Below are 15013 nucleotides of genomic sequence, written 5' to 3' on the forward strand. Positions count from 1 at the left end.
CGCTATTAATTTGTTTTTGATTCTGATGTTTAGTTTCCAAGATATGAATGTTTGAATGCGCAAAAATGGCGTTTCTTGCAGTTTTTTTAAATTATCTGCCGAAACTGACAATGTAGATTAACAAGTTATATGTTTTTAGACAGCTTTAACGAATACCTTTCGAACAAGCTATAGATTGTTGAAATCGGACTATTATCAAAAGAGATATTTAACATTAAATGCGGACGAAAGATTTTTATCATTTCCCATAGCCAGAAATATGACCAAAAACATGTAATCTATTATTAACGCAAAAACGGCTTATTTTAGGTCAATAGTATCTTCGGAGAATTTAATGGAGGCAATATGCCCTTTCTTTTGGTATTGTGCTTTTGCTGATTAATCCCCCTATGAGTGAGATATTTTCACAAATTTTTTTGGAAGTGATTTTATAGAAATGATGCCTTCAGCAAATTTGTAGCTCTTACTTTTGCGAATAACGTTACTGAAGACTTCAAATATCTATTTTGAATACTTTAAAAGTTATGGCTTGTTGTTTGTTGATTACTCTTTGTCGCCTATTTATTGTTCAATATAGTAATAATCCATTGAAATAAGCCAAACATTATTTCGATAAAACGAATTTTGTATTTCATTTTACTATCTACAACCGCTAGAAATAATCACCGAACACTTCCAAGTTATCTGGAAGGAACTTGATAACTTATCAGTACAAAAATGTTCATTTGTGCGAACATTCTGACTGCAATTTTGCTAACTTATAACCATCGGATCGATCTGAAACATATCGGAAAATGAAAAGCGAAATAAATAACTCCAAGCAACGGCGTAGCCAAGAGAAGGTTTTGGGGTTTAACACCATACAACCCCCCCCCCCCACAACACCAAAAAAAAATTGGATTGAAGTTGAAAATTTATTGATGCAGACTAATTTAATTCAATATTACAATAACAATTATCTGATCCGTAGATTGATAACCTGTTGTTGTAAACATCATGAGGACTTTTGATAAATTGTCGGAATGGGGTCCTGATATGTAACTGATCTCTTGGTCTTGATTTCACAGTTGTCTAATAGCATCAATATCAAATTCCTGCCTGAAAATATTCCAATAGAAAATTCCAGAGTTCTGTAATCAATCATAATCCTCAGATTTATTTTCAAATTGATCTCGTTTTTGTAGAGATGTACTGTAATAAGGGTCTTTATTTAATAGGAAGCGAAGTTAAAATTGATTTAATTCTATGAAACATAGAACTGCTCAACGAAAAATGCATAAATTTCAACAATTGCTTAAAATGTTTTTGCCTTTCTCATTCACTCTAAAATTCGTCGATCTAATCCCGACCGGGAGGACCGAGTGTCATATGCTAATCGACTCAGTTCGTCGAGATCGGAAAATGTCTGTGTGTGTATGTATGTCTGTATGTATGTGTGTGTGTATGTGTGTGTATGTGTGTATGTGGAAAAAATGTGACCTCTGTTAATCGGAGATGGCTGGATCGATTTGCACAAAGTTAGTCTCAAATGAAAGGTACAATCTTCCCATCGGCTGCTATTGAAATTTTTATTGATTGGACTTCCGGTTCCGAAGTTACGAGTTGAAGAGTGCAATCACACAACAAATTCCCATATAAACTGAAATGAAAAATTTTCAAAATCAAATTTGTATTTTTGATGCCAAATGACATTATAATGCATGAAACATTGAGATTTGATGTAAACTCGAAAAAATAACGTTTGACAAAAATTAATTTTTTTGGACTTTGGTACTTATTTGCTCTGTTACTATTTTCTGAAAAATTAATTCTGCATAATTTTAAAACTTCAAAAATTACGGTTTCGGAATTATGCCGTTTAGACATTAAGATCGATTTTCACCAAACCCCCACCAATTGTAAAATTGGTATTGTAAAAAAACGTAAGGGCGATACTTCAATGCTGATAGGTGGGAGCGAAAAAGTAAACAATCGCCAAAGGAACTATATACTATATATACAATCATTTTGTCAATTTCAATAGCAAACACAAATTTTAATTTAATAATTTCAAATACTTCATGAAGTTTTGGGTTTCGATCACTGAATCATGCAATCTAGGATGTAAAAAACACAATAGTTCTAAATTGGAAATAAAACCAAGTCTGGAAATATGCACTGTTGATTTTCTTTGAATGCACTATGAGTCACAAGGGCGATTTTTCGGTACAAAAATCAATAACTCCCAAACCGTTCTTTTTAGAGAAATTATGTCTGAGAGAATATTTTTGGGGATTAAATTCGCTTTCTTTTAAAGTAAAATGTAGCTAGGGTGGTCCCCTCAAACATTCTTTTCGAAAAATTATTTTTCGAACAAAATGGTATAGCAAGGTACTTACTTCAGCAAAGTTGTAGAAAAATGTTTTTCAGTTAACATTTTCAAATGAATTAAAGTTATAGCACTATCGGTTTTTATGTTATAATTATTTTTATTCTTTAACTTAGGGTGTTTCTGAAAAAGTCAGTTTTTTAACTATAACTTTTTAAATAGTTAGTCTATCTTCATACTCTCTATGAAGCAATTTTAGTACTTTTCATTGCGCATATTTCTGCTGAAGAATGTGAATCGATATCATTTTTCGTTATCGAATTACGATCATTTTTTTAAATAAAAATGATAGTTTTCAATGTCCTCTAACTCAGAAGGTTGCAAAAACTAGCAGCTAAATTTGTACTCTTTTGAAAGTGCATCAAAAATACTATAAAATATTTCAAAATCAAAGTCAGCATTTTTGCCCTTCGATGTCAAATATAAACAACAACACCACGAGTCGTGACAGTTTAATTGGTATCAATCTCATTCATGAATCGAATCGCAGTAGCCGACGACTGCTTTGATCAACGCGTGTAGTGCTTTGTATGATTAGTGCTGTTAAAATGCATAAAATAAAGTTGTTCGATCTCTGGAAAGTGGCCAAAAGTGAAAATAAAAATAAAATAAAAGTTATGTTTGAGGAAATAATGAGATAATTTGATGTGGGACAAAATGAAAAAAATAAGTTCACTCAGAATGCAAAAGCTGTAACAATTAAAACATGTAAAAGGTTTGATCAATTTTGGAAAGACAGTAATCGAATTGAGACGAAAGTGCTCGATAAAAATTCGAAATATTTTGAGAAGCCGTTAACAGTTCCTACAAAAGATTCAAACTGCACTTCCTCCCAAACCAGCATTCACAGAAATTCGTCGCTTACTTAGAACAGAATGAAGGGTAATCCTTAATTCATTTGCTTTTTAAGGCAAAATGCGCTACATTTTATATTATGTCAACACTTCCATTACCAACAAGTTTCATGAGCGAACAAGGAGCTGAGGCTCGGAACGATCGACTGAGTCACGGTAGAAATTGTTCAAGAGTCGCGAACATGGAAGATGTTTTCTTTAGAGCAATGGACTCGTCTAATCCGGTTCTTGCAGTTAGAAGATCCCGATACAGTAAACGCACTGAAATAAGTTCAATATTAAATGAGTTAGCACTTTGAGAAAAGAGACACGATTCAGATAACTATAACGACGACGATGCTGATGATGTTGATGATTGTGATTATAATAATTATGAGGATGACGATGATAATAAAGTAGTTACGTAGAATAGTAAAATAAATATCTGTCTGAGCCTAACGTTTTCAATATTTGTGTATATATATTTGACAAGCTCAAAAAATCATTTAACAACTCGACTTTTTGATCTAGTAAAGCAGGTTCTAAATGGCAATGACCAGACCCTTAAAAACAGCCGTATGCTGATGTCATTTAATCATAATGTTGATGTCAACATTTTTCGCTGAATGACAAAAAAGCAAAAGTTGATTTTGAGATATTTTACAGTATTTTTGATGCACTTTCGAAAGAGTACAAATTTAGCTGCTAGTTTTTGCAACCTTCTGAGTTAGAGGTCATTGAAAACTATCATTTTTATTTAAAAAAATGATCGTAATTCGATAACGAAAAATGATATCGATTCACATTCTTCAGCAGAAATATGCGCAATGAAAAGTACTAAAATTGCTTCATAGAGAGTATGAAGATAGACTAACTATTTAAAAAGTTATAGTTAAAAAACTGACTTTTTCAGAAACACTAAAATGACACCCTAAGATAAAGAAGAAAAATAATTATAACATGAAAACCGATAATGCTATAATGCTATAACTTTGATGCATTTGAAAATGTTACTTGAAAAACATTTTTCTACAACTTTGCTGAAGTAAGTACCTTGCTACACCATTTAGTTCTAAACATAATTTTTCGAAAATAATGTTTTAGAGGACCACCCTAGCTATATTTTGCTTTAAAAGTAAGAAAATTTAATTTCCAAAAATATTCTCTCAGACATAATTTCTCTAAAATGAACGGTTTGGAAGTTATTGATTTTTGTACCGAAAAACCGCCCTTGTGACCCATAGTGCAATGGTGGGTTTTTTCAAGAAAAAGCGTTGATTTCTTAATTCTCAGTCGCGTTGGAAATTTGAGTAAAGTATAAACTTCAAATCGATTAAAAAAAATCGATTTTTTTGGCTCAGTACAATATACATAACCCCTTTAGAAAAATCAGTTTTCCCACCACAATGCATTGATTGAGGAATTTAGATATTTTATTAACAGAGCATTAACAATAATTCGTTTGTATGTCTATTTTATGGGCCATTTTTTCGCCTTCTCATTGATTTGGTTTGAGATTTCTAGCACTGATGTTGTCCTATGCTGATTTGAGTGATTCTCTGAGTCCTGCCACTATCCCATGTAGTATGTGTTATCAAAAACATCGCGAAGCATCAAGTTCTAAATGTTCTCAAACGATATAATATCCGAAGAGAGTGATAAGAGTTATAAGAAATGTCTCATCACACTGTTAGGTGGATTAAAAGCGTTTTTACGAACTAAATTCGAAATAACGAACTCTTTTTTTGCGAACCAAGTTCGTAAAAAAAGGTTGAGTAAGAATTTGTTTTTACATATTCTTAGCTGACTGTAACCAATAAAGTCGGGTATTTTCGAAATGGGGTTAACGAGTTAATGGCGGAAATCGATGTCTGAAGTAATTTTAAAATCCATGATGGCGACTTCCGGTTTAAAAAAATTCTATATAACCTCAACAATATGGGTATTTTTGGAATGGGGTTCACGAGGGCATGACGGAAATCGATGTCTTAAACCATTTTGTAATAGCAAGATGCAAGATAGCGACTTCCGGTTTCGATTAATTCCCTATAAACTCAACAATATGGGAATTTTTGGAATGGGGTTGACGAGTGCTTTGCGGGAATCGATGTCTTGAGCCATTTTGTAATCCAAGATGGCGACTTCCGGTTTAGATAGATTTTCTAAAACCTCAACAATATGGGTATTTTCAGCACGGGGTTGAATAGTACACGACGAAAATCGATATCTGAAGCTATTTTTAAAATTAAGTTGGTGAATTCCCGTTTAAATTGTTAGGGCTGTCGTGAATATTGCTCAACCGGAAGTTGCCATCTTGGATTTCAAAACAGGTTCCAATTGTCCATTTTCATCATCTACTTGTCAAGCCCGTCTTATATTGTTAGGGCTAACGAGAATATTGCTCAATCGGAAGTCGCCATCTTGGATTTCAAAACAGGTTCCAATTATACATTTTCATTCATCATCTACTAAGCAAGCCCGTTCCAAAAATACCCATATTGTTAGGGTTATCGAGAATATTGCTCAACCAACGAATTTTAATAAGAATGTGGAGAAAACTTTTTTTACGAACTAAATCCCAAATAACGAACACTTTTTTTACGAACTAATTCAATTTACGAACCCCCGGTTTGGTTCGTAAATGGAGGTTGCAGTGTATCAACAGGGGCGAACTAAGAAAAAAAAATCGCGGCCGTCTGAAATTTCAATTCTGAAATGAACATTGTACAATTCGTAATACGTAATAACGTAATAATAACAATCAGGTTTGGTGATCAAGAACGGCTGGAAGTATCCAAACGATCAGCAATTTATTTTTCCAGCCAAGCGAAGATTAAAAAAAATCGACATCGTAATCGTCCAAAACTTTATCCGAGATGCTCATCGCACACTGCGTAAAATTGAAGGCAACGACCCATTAAGTGCGGTGTAAACTCATTTTTCGACAGTTTATACATAAAATGAAATACCATTTAATGGAATTTTTAATTCAATGTTTTACTTTCAAATGGCGTTTCTGACCCGAAGTTGACGACTTCTTCTAGGTTCTCTACTTAGCACAACTTTAGCTAGTCTCTTTGCCGTCATTCGAGCAGCATGTTTAGGTCACTGTAGTCTGTCGTATTTTAGCTGACTTGCGATGTTACAATTGGTACATCAGATTCATGTATCTGCGCCATTCTCCATTTTCTACTGTGCCGCCGAGTGTTGAACGTAGAATTCTTCTTCCAAACACACCGAGCATTCGAAAGTTTGCTGCCTTAAACGCCCCTGCTTCACAATCGTACCGAGCAACAGGGAGTATCGGCGACTTGTATAGAACAATTTTTGTGCGCGTCTGTAGATTACGGAACTTCAGCTGACTACTTAAACCATAGAAAGTAGAAATCACAGCCGTGCCACACATTTTTACCTCGCGGCTAATATCGTTATTACATGTTAGGGGAATTATGGTTAAAACCGACACCTTAAGCTCAATACTTTTTCTGGGTTGCCACAAAACCAATAAAATTATAATTTCTATGTAGAATTCTTCTTCAGAAAACTCTTAACAAGGCTTAATTTTGTCAGCGCTTCAAAAAATTAATTTCATTAAAAATTATTGGTTGTAAGACTTGCAAAACAAAGTGACTTTTTGTAGACACTGAGGGTAAAACCGACACCCTATATGGGTAAGATCGACACTCCCTTTAATTTATTTTCTTTCCACTTTATTAAAATCTTTATCTTTGTTTAAAATGAGATATATGCTTGATTAATAAGGTGTGACTGAGTATGTGTGATGCAAATATGTGCTTCTTACAGCATCATCATTACATCCATCATGTAGTGAGGGGAAGTAAGTTCGAAAGTGTAGTACTATAAATAAGAGTATTTTATGCTATAGGAGTATTTTTTGATATGGGTATTTCCAAATAATCCTTACGCACATCATTGCAAGTGTCATTTTATTCCGTAAAAGAAGGTTCTACGTTCTACTAATCGGATTCATTCACTTATAAGTAACACACAATTCTTTTTCAGATTTGATTTTTCGCACTCTGATCATCAACGATCTACCGGGGTATACATAAGATCATTGTCTCATTGTGATAAAATTCGTCTATGACAAACCAAGGGAACACTAGAAATTTGGTTTGATGAGCTTTTCGCAGAAATAGCCAAAAGCTTCGAAAGAATCAGATAAGCATAAATTCCATTTTTTGATTTTTAAAGAGACTTGCAAGAAATAAATTTCTGTGTATTCCTGCTATTACTATAGTGTACTAATAGTGTAATTGAAGTGTCACAAAGATCCACAGCATTTTGTAATGAATCGCAAGTAAACACAACCATCTTAACAGCGTGTCGGTTTTATCCTAACCATAGGGTGCCGGTTTTACCCCAACAGCGCACATTTTTAAAAAAATAGCAATTGAAAATATTGAATTCCTTAAACTCGTCTTAAATACACTTAGTTGATCATGGGAAAGGCCGATAATAGTAGGCACTGAAAAATGTGGTGATTTGAAAAGCTTTTGTTCGGTTAAAACCTTAAAATCTACCAACAAAATTTAACACCCAGACGAGTATGAACGCTACTGTCGTATGTTTTGTTTATTTTTATGACATTCGTCGTACTAACTTAAATCCAACTTTTCTTCAAATGCTCTACATAAACGTACTAATAATAACGTGTCATTATGAAATGAATAAAAATTTGATTTCTAGGAAAAGTTGTGGAGTGTCGGTTTTACCCACAGTGTCGGTTTTTCCCACAATTCCCCTACTAGTATTCTACGATATATGAATATCTTGTACCATGCTTCATCGATTCCCATCTCCGAACACCGTTTGGACTGCCTCGCTCTGTACTAGCTATTATAATGTACTCAGATCTTCCTATCACTTCTTTGAGTGATGTTGATCACTAGATTACAGAGTGCATCGCCCTGCGTCAATTGATCGAACGTCACAACCGAGTCGGATATCGCTATGGCTTTTTCAATGCTTGATTTTGACCCATCCAGTGCCATACCTGTCCGCTTAATTCGTTTTGACTGAAAGCCTTGTTCAAGTATTGGATGCCACAAGTTCGTTTCATTTCACTGAATCGTACGCCGCGTTGAAATCTTCAAATAGATGCGGACCATGTGGTATTTCCTAAATTTATGCAAAATTTGTTGCTGGGCAACCATTTTGTCCGTCATTGATTGTCCTTTTTCGAAACCCGTTTTGGTATTCTCTGACGAAGGATTCAGCCAACGGGAGCACTTTGCTAAACAGAACACGAGAGAGTATCTTGTAGGCGGCATTGAGTATCGTTGTGCCTCGAAAGTTATTACACTTGAATTTGTGATCCTACCCGAAGACAGAGCATCTGGCATCCGAAAGCATTTCTCCTTACACCCAGATCATCCCGATCACTTATTGGATTGCTTCGTATGGCTGATCAGTCTCGAATTTGAAGTTCGGGATTGTAAAAAATTGTACTGTATTTTGACCAAAATTATTATCAATTAACATAAAAAATCCGTTATGTATGTTAGCCATATTGAGGTTATGATTGGGTGTTTGTCGACTGATTACGGAATATTCACAGGTATTTAACGGCTTTCTCAGTCTTAATACTCTAGGCAAACGATTTGGTTTTCGATTGCCCGACGTTTCGGCCGTTTTTGGTGGCCTTTTTCAAGGGAAAACTGTATTTTAGACATAGAGAGGTGAAAGTTAGAATGGGATACAAAAACATGGACTTTTAACATTAATATACACATAAACGTTTAACTCGCTCTAGTCTTTTCATTTTTGTCGGAGTCGTTTATTACCAACGGTGGGAGGTTCGGTGGTTTTGCGTGGTTCCATGTACTGGATATTGTGGGGATTTTTCGCGATAAACATTCGTTAGCACTTTTGGTCACGGAGCTCGATGTTGTCATCAACCGGTTACTTAACAATTTTAGAAATTAGCATGATGCATTTTTTGTGAAATAACAAAATTTGTATCTCTTCTATTTTATAAGTTATGAATGACTTTTTTCCTTTTAGTTCATAGACTCGTGCAATTCGTAGTATTGCTGAATAGTTTTTGTGTGAAAATGCCTATGAGATATGATCAAAAGAAAGTCAATTTTTTTCAATCTTTCAAAACGAGGGTACGCCAATGGGCCGAGGGGAGGTTCAATCGAACAAAAAAATTGGTTTATTAAACCTCTGCTAACCAAATTTTTGCTTTGTCTGCAAACATTTTTATAGATTGTTTTTGTAATGAAATATTCTCATTATCTACACTTCACAAAAGCTACGATTTTTCGTTTATTGCCCAAAAATGCGCAACATTACCATTGGACGAGTCAACATTTTTATGATAAAAAATTTATTTCCACTTCGGTCATAACAAAATTTCACAGCTACAGAGGAGTACTACCAGTTAGAACTGAGAAATAAAATTCTTGGAAGTGATAAAAAGTTGTGATCATTTTTTTTAACTATATTGCACTACCCAGCATAAAATAGTTTTTTCTCTCGTTTTCCCTAATTTTTCAACTTTCAACCTTGCCTGTATTCATGAATTTTTCAACTTTCAACCTTACCTGGATTATGGTGATTTCAAAAAGCAACCTGATTTTTGCAGTAGTGCTAATATACAATCGTGTTTTGAATATTGTACTACGAACCCACCAAAAGGCAGGGTTGGGCAGCGAAGGATTATACATGCGTCCTAGATAAACAATTCTCCCAACAATGGTTCAAATTAATGAAAGTTGAATTCAAGTTTCCATTTGTTTCGGCCACTGCGTGAGGAATGGCCCGAATTAATTTATAATACTGGTATGAATGTTCCACCGGTTTTGTAACGCTGATGCAAATCACAATACAATATATCAAGTGTCTTTGAGACACATCACTTAGGTTTGAAGCCATTTTAATGGAAGCATCTGTTTTCGTCTTACTCTGAATTTATTAGATCCCGGGATGATCTATTTAAAAATCGATGAAAAATATCTGTGAGTCTCATAATCTACAAGAAATACCCTTATCAAAATCGAGCGGAAGCATCAGATCCCGAATCCCTATTGTATTGTATCTCATCGCAATAACAATAATTGAAACATAACCATTCCTTATGACACGATAATCTACCCGAAAAGACCTAAAACAATGGCTCTCCTAATCGCAAGTCACGAAGAACCAACTTCGATTGAGCTCCCACTCCCCTCCACCATTACACTGAGTAGAGTATGGATCGTTAATATCCCCTCCCCCGTCCCACGGTACTGGGCTCAATTTTCTACTTGTTATTCTCGTTCATACCAAATCCAATTTTATTACGTTGACACGTTACAAGTATTACCGCAATGCAAGGCATCAAGTCAAAGCGAATTGGCCGCTCTTTCCCCCAGCACGATGCAGCTCCTCGTACATATCGGGATGGATACGGGACACACGCCCAAGAGTGGCATCGGGCATAAAAAGAAATTACACTTTGTAGCTAAGCTGTTGCAGTTTGGCAGATTGGGTGATGTTCGTGCTTTTAAATTTATTGTACTATGTATGCAAATAATATGTTTATTGCAGCAAATAACACTCGGGTACAATGTTTACCTCCACCGGGGAGGGGGTCGATAACCTAAAGGCAGTGTGATGTGCAGGGCTTAAGTGTTCAAAATGGTGAAAAAGCTGATTGGTCAATTATCTTACATCCGAGAATGCAAAAACGGCCTAGATTGAAAAACTCCGACTGGAAAATCGGATTAGTCGACAAGCTTCTCCACCTCGGCATTTCATCCCTGAGCTCTTCTTTTCCAGTGGGAGTCTCTCTGTGCGGGCCTGATGTCATTCAATGCAACTAATAGCGTGCCTGCATAATGCACTTTGTGCATCGCGCAACAGCGAGTGGGAGCGGGTAGGGCAAGCGAATTCAACTAGCGATGCTTCAAAGTATAGTTCAGTCGCTACCGACTGCAAGCCCGTGTGAGCAATGAATGGTAGAGACGTGATTGAAACCGAAACTTTGTAGCTGACTGACGGGTAGCTGGTGCAGCAATCGTAGTGGTAGTAGTAGTAGTAATCGCAGCAGCAGTAGTACGAATTACTAGTTGAATGGATGAATCCGATCGACGGCGGGCATTCTTCGATTAGGAATCCATGTAGCTTTTATGTCTTCATTCGTCCAGCAGCTGTCATCGGAGAGATTATGCGTTCGGAATGCTGATTGTTCACTGACACGATTAGCAGACGAATGGGAAATGATTAGAATGTTATTCGAACTAAAGGGATTTGTTTAGGTTCTGACTGTAGTGAGGGGTGGGATGCAGCTGGATATGCAGGTCAATAAGTGGTTGCTTCAATTTGTTGCACAGATTATCTCAGGTCATGGAAAAGAAATATATTAGCAAGTTTTAGGTTAGGCTTGAGTTAAGCGAGGCTAAAGGCCGGTGAAAAATATACTCTTTTTGTAGACATGTGCTAAAATCTTTAGTCAAAATCAAATAACCGACTCTTCAATCAATAGTAGCCTATGGGAGCGTTATACTGTCCATTGGAAACTAAGTTTTTGTTAATCGGTTCAGCCATTTTTGTTTAAATTCACTGATTTTGGCACATACACTCATTAGGGTGGCACAAGGTTGTATGAAAAAATTGAATACCGCAGAACCAAATGAGAACAATTCGTATTTCTTCAACGAGCTCCTACGCCAAATCTGAATCATATCTGTTGGAGCATGTTTTAGCACAAATGATTCTAAGTTTGTATGGAGTTTACTGTGAGAAAATAATACATTTTCATTAAATTCATGAATATGCCGCCTGGTGCCCTGGAAAATATATTTTATGCTACATTCTATAGATTCAGTCATGTAGAACAACTTCTTCTAAAGATAGTTCATAGCTATGACAACTGGTTCACGAGTTAGTTATTGCAAAATAAAACTTTCGTTGTCCTAAAGGTTATGAAAATAGTGCTGTCTCTGGCTACCCGGCGAGCTGAACCTTCAATCAAGTGAACCTTGACGTATTTGTTGTGGTCACCAGTTATACCGTTGGTGTAAAGCGGAAATATAGTCCAGATGGTATCATCCGAAACATGTGATCTAAAGGACTTGGGATAAAAATGTAACAGAATTATTTTTATGTAATTTTTTTGATGTACAATAACATACGTTGAGCAAATTAAAATTGGAACGAGACTGAAGTGGGAAAGATTCCCATTATTTTGAAACTCAACTGATGTTCACCACATCCCTGTAGAGCTGGAACTGGAACTGTTATAGAGTGCCCCGTAAGGTAGGTTAATTGAGTAAGCCGGGCAATATCTGTCACTATACGCCAGCAAGAGTGTCTCCGGTCATGAAGCACGATTAGATTTTAACCAAAACTTTTCAACGAATCATCCAGGGATTAAGATTGGAGTAGCACCGTGAATATAATGTTAGAACATAAATTAGCTAAAATAAAATAACACGTCAAAAATAACGGTTATGATCTCCATTATTCTGCCGCTACACGCATAAATGTCCCATGTGCTATGGGTTTCCCTATACACATGGGACAATTATGCGTAGAGCGGCAGTATTACTTTATTTGAAACTAACAATTCTACATAATAACGTTCCCGCTTTACAGGCAGCAAAAAAATATTAAAAAATTAAGAACCGAACTCATGTCCTTCAGATTGTCTATTTATGACGCTCGCATCTGAACTATAAAATAACCTATGTTGATAGCTCCCAATTTCGGTTTATGGCTAGCATAGCACGGTTAACTTGTTTAAAGTATCAGCCAGATTATCCAGATAAATTCAATTTTCACCATATAAAAATAACTTTTGAACCAGAAGTCGCAAACTATTACACTTTTCAGGGAAGTTGTACATGGTACTCGTATCTACTGAAATTAGCATAGCATATATTTTTAGAATGCATAGGAACGTGTCTACGAAATATTAAATAATAAATATCCATGTTAAATCACATAAAACTTTAAACCATTTGTGCTAAAATATAGTGCAACCTATCAAATCAACATTTTGCATAGTTGAATGAGGTCGTATAGCGAATAGTTTTAGATCGGTTCTACTGAAATCTAAAATTTGAGCCACCCTAACGCTCATACGGACATTTTCCGATGCCAGCAAACCGAGCAAGTTCTTTGAAATTCCTAAAAAATATTCCAACAATATCATAGAAAGACGTAGAAATTAAGAATTTTTACTGTTGCAGCAAATATCTTTGAAATAAATTCAATGAATTTAAAAAAAAACTTTCCTCCATCAATTATTGCCTGTATTAATTGCAAATGATTAATGTATAGTTTTGTTTATGCCATCGCTTTAAATTTAATTTTAAATTTATAGGCTGGAGAAATATTTACCACGCTTGCTCGCCGCGCCTTCATTAATTATAATAATAATAATAATTATTATTATTATCGTTTGATAATGCGACAAAAATTGCCCATGGCCCATGCGGGTTCGCAGCAACGCAAGCTGTTTATGCCCTTAAGCAGTGGCTAAAAATCTTTTCGCAATGACATGTTATAAATGGCGGGCCAATGGCGGCATGTTGTTAAGGTAGTACATGAAAATGAGTTCCAGATCGTCTTCCATGTTATAACAATTCACTAAAAAAATAAAACGGGCTAAAAACTTTCAATGGTAATTTGAGTTTACAATGGAAAATACTACCTTTAAGTGGATCTTCCATTGAAATTTTAAGTTTACATATTTAGGGGCCGTACACAAATGACAATTTTTTTCGGCTATTTTCGACCCCTCCCCCTCGTAGCATTTTGCCACAAAATTCTAACTTCCACCTTGTAAATAATGTAGCATTTACCAAGCCCCTCCCCCCGCAACACGGCCGGGATGAAAAATCAAATATGTTACAATTATTTTAAATACATCTGATGATGATGATGGTATAGGAACCAACCATCAGTGAATGGAATACTCCGGTGGCTGCAGATGCTTTTAACAAAAAGGGTAAAATTATGTTCTCAAGTGACATTCACGTTATCGCTGTATGAAGGGCCAAAAAAGAATGGATCCATAAACAGAGTCATTTATGAGCAATCCGAAGGGGTAGAGAATCTCCTTCCAATGATAAGATCCAGCCGTTGGAATAACACGATTTACAGTACTTGTCAAGACACTGGCTGAAAACAATTCTTTTAAATACATATCTCTGCAAAATATTTGGCAGCTTTCAACAACATTTTTATTACAACAGCAAATTGCGTACAAAATAAGCCCATTTCATGACAAATATAGTGTTGATAGTTTTGTTATGAATTTTAAATGTCATACAGCGTGAAGAGAAGATCTCTCAGTTCACAATCCTGCAGCTGCCAATGATTCTTAGAAGCATACGTTCAACTGATTTACTAATTTTTGTTTGGTTGAATTCGAAGAGAAAATTTAATTCAGCTACCAAGTGCACCAGTTATTAAGAGTAGCTAACCAATGTAGAAATTTAAATCCACATTGTATCTTTTTGTAATCTTTTCGTTTTCTTGCTAGCTTGCAATTCCGCGATTCGTAAATCTTACCACATGAAAATTGCGTGAAAAGTAATTGATGTGGATTCAAATTTATTCCTCATAGGAATTAAGGAACATTAAATTGTTTTATCTAATCAATGGGTTTTGATGTCGGTTAAAAAACATTAAACTTAATGCTACGTCGCACAACTTCAGACTCTACCCTCCACCTCGTCTCACTTTGCCACTAGTTTGGTGTATTGATTCAGCTTTCCAACGGTATGTTTGATTTTTCAATTTTTTCATTCTGTAAAAGGTTACAGTTCAAAAACAAAACCCGGCTCACAACCCA

General features: G+C 35.4%; 1 protein-coding gene across 3 annotated transcripts in view; it reads right to left on the bottom strand.

Moving 5' to 3' along the window:
* LOC131681636 (probable nuclear hormone receptor HR3) overlaps positions 1–15013 on the bottom strand; it is a 111104-nt gene that overhangs the window by 88266 nt on the left and 7825 nt on the right. The gene's annotated exons all lie outside the window — the stretch shown is intronic.

This window comes from Topomyia yanbarensis, chromosome 2 (genome assembly GCF_030247195.1).
Source record: "Topomyia yanbarensis strain Yona2022 chromosome 2, ASM3024719v1, whole genome shotgun sequence".
Classification (NCBI taxonomy): domain Eukaryota; kingdom Metazoa; phylum Arthropoda; class Insecta; order Diptera; family Culicidae; genus Topomyia; species Topomyia yanbarensis.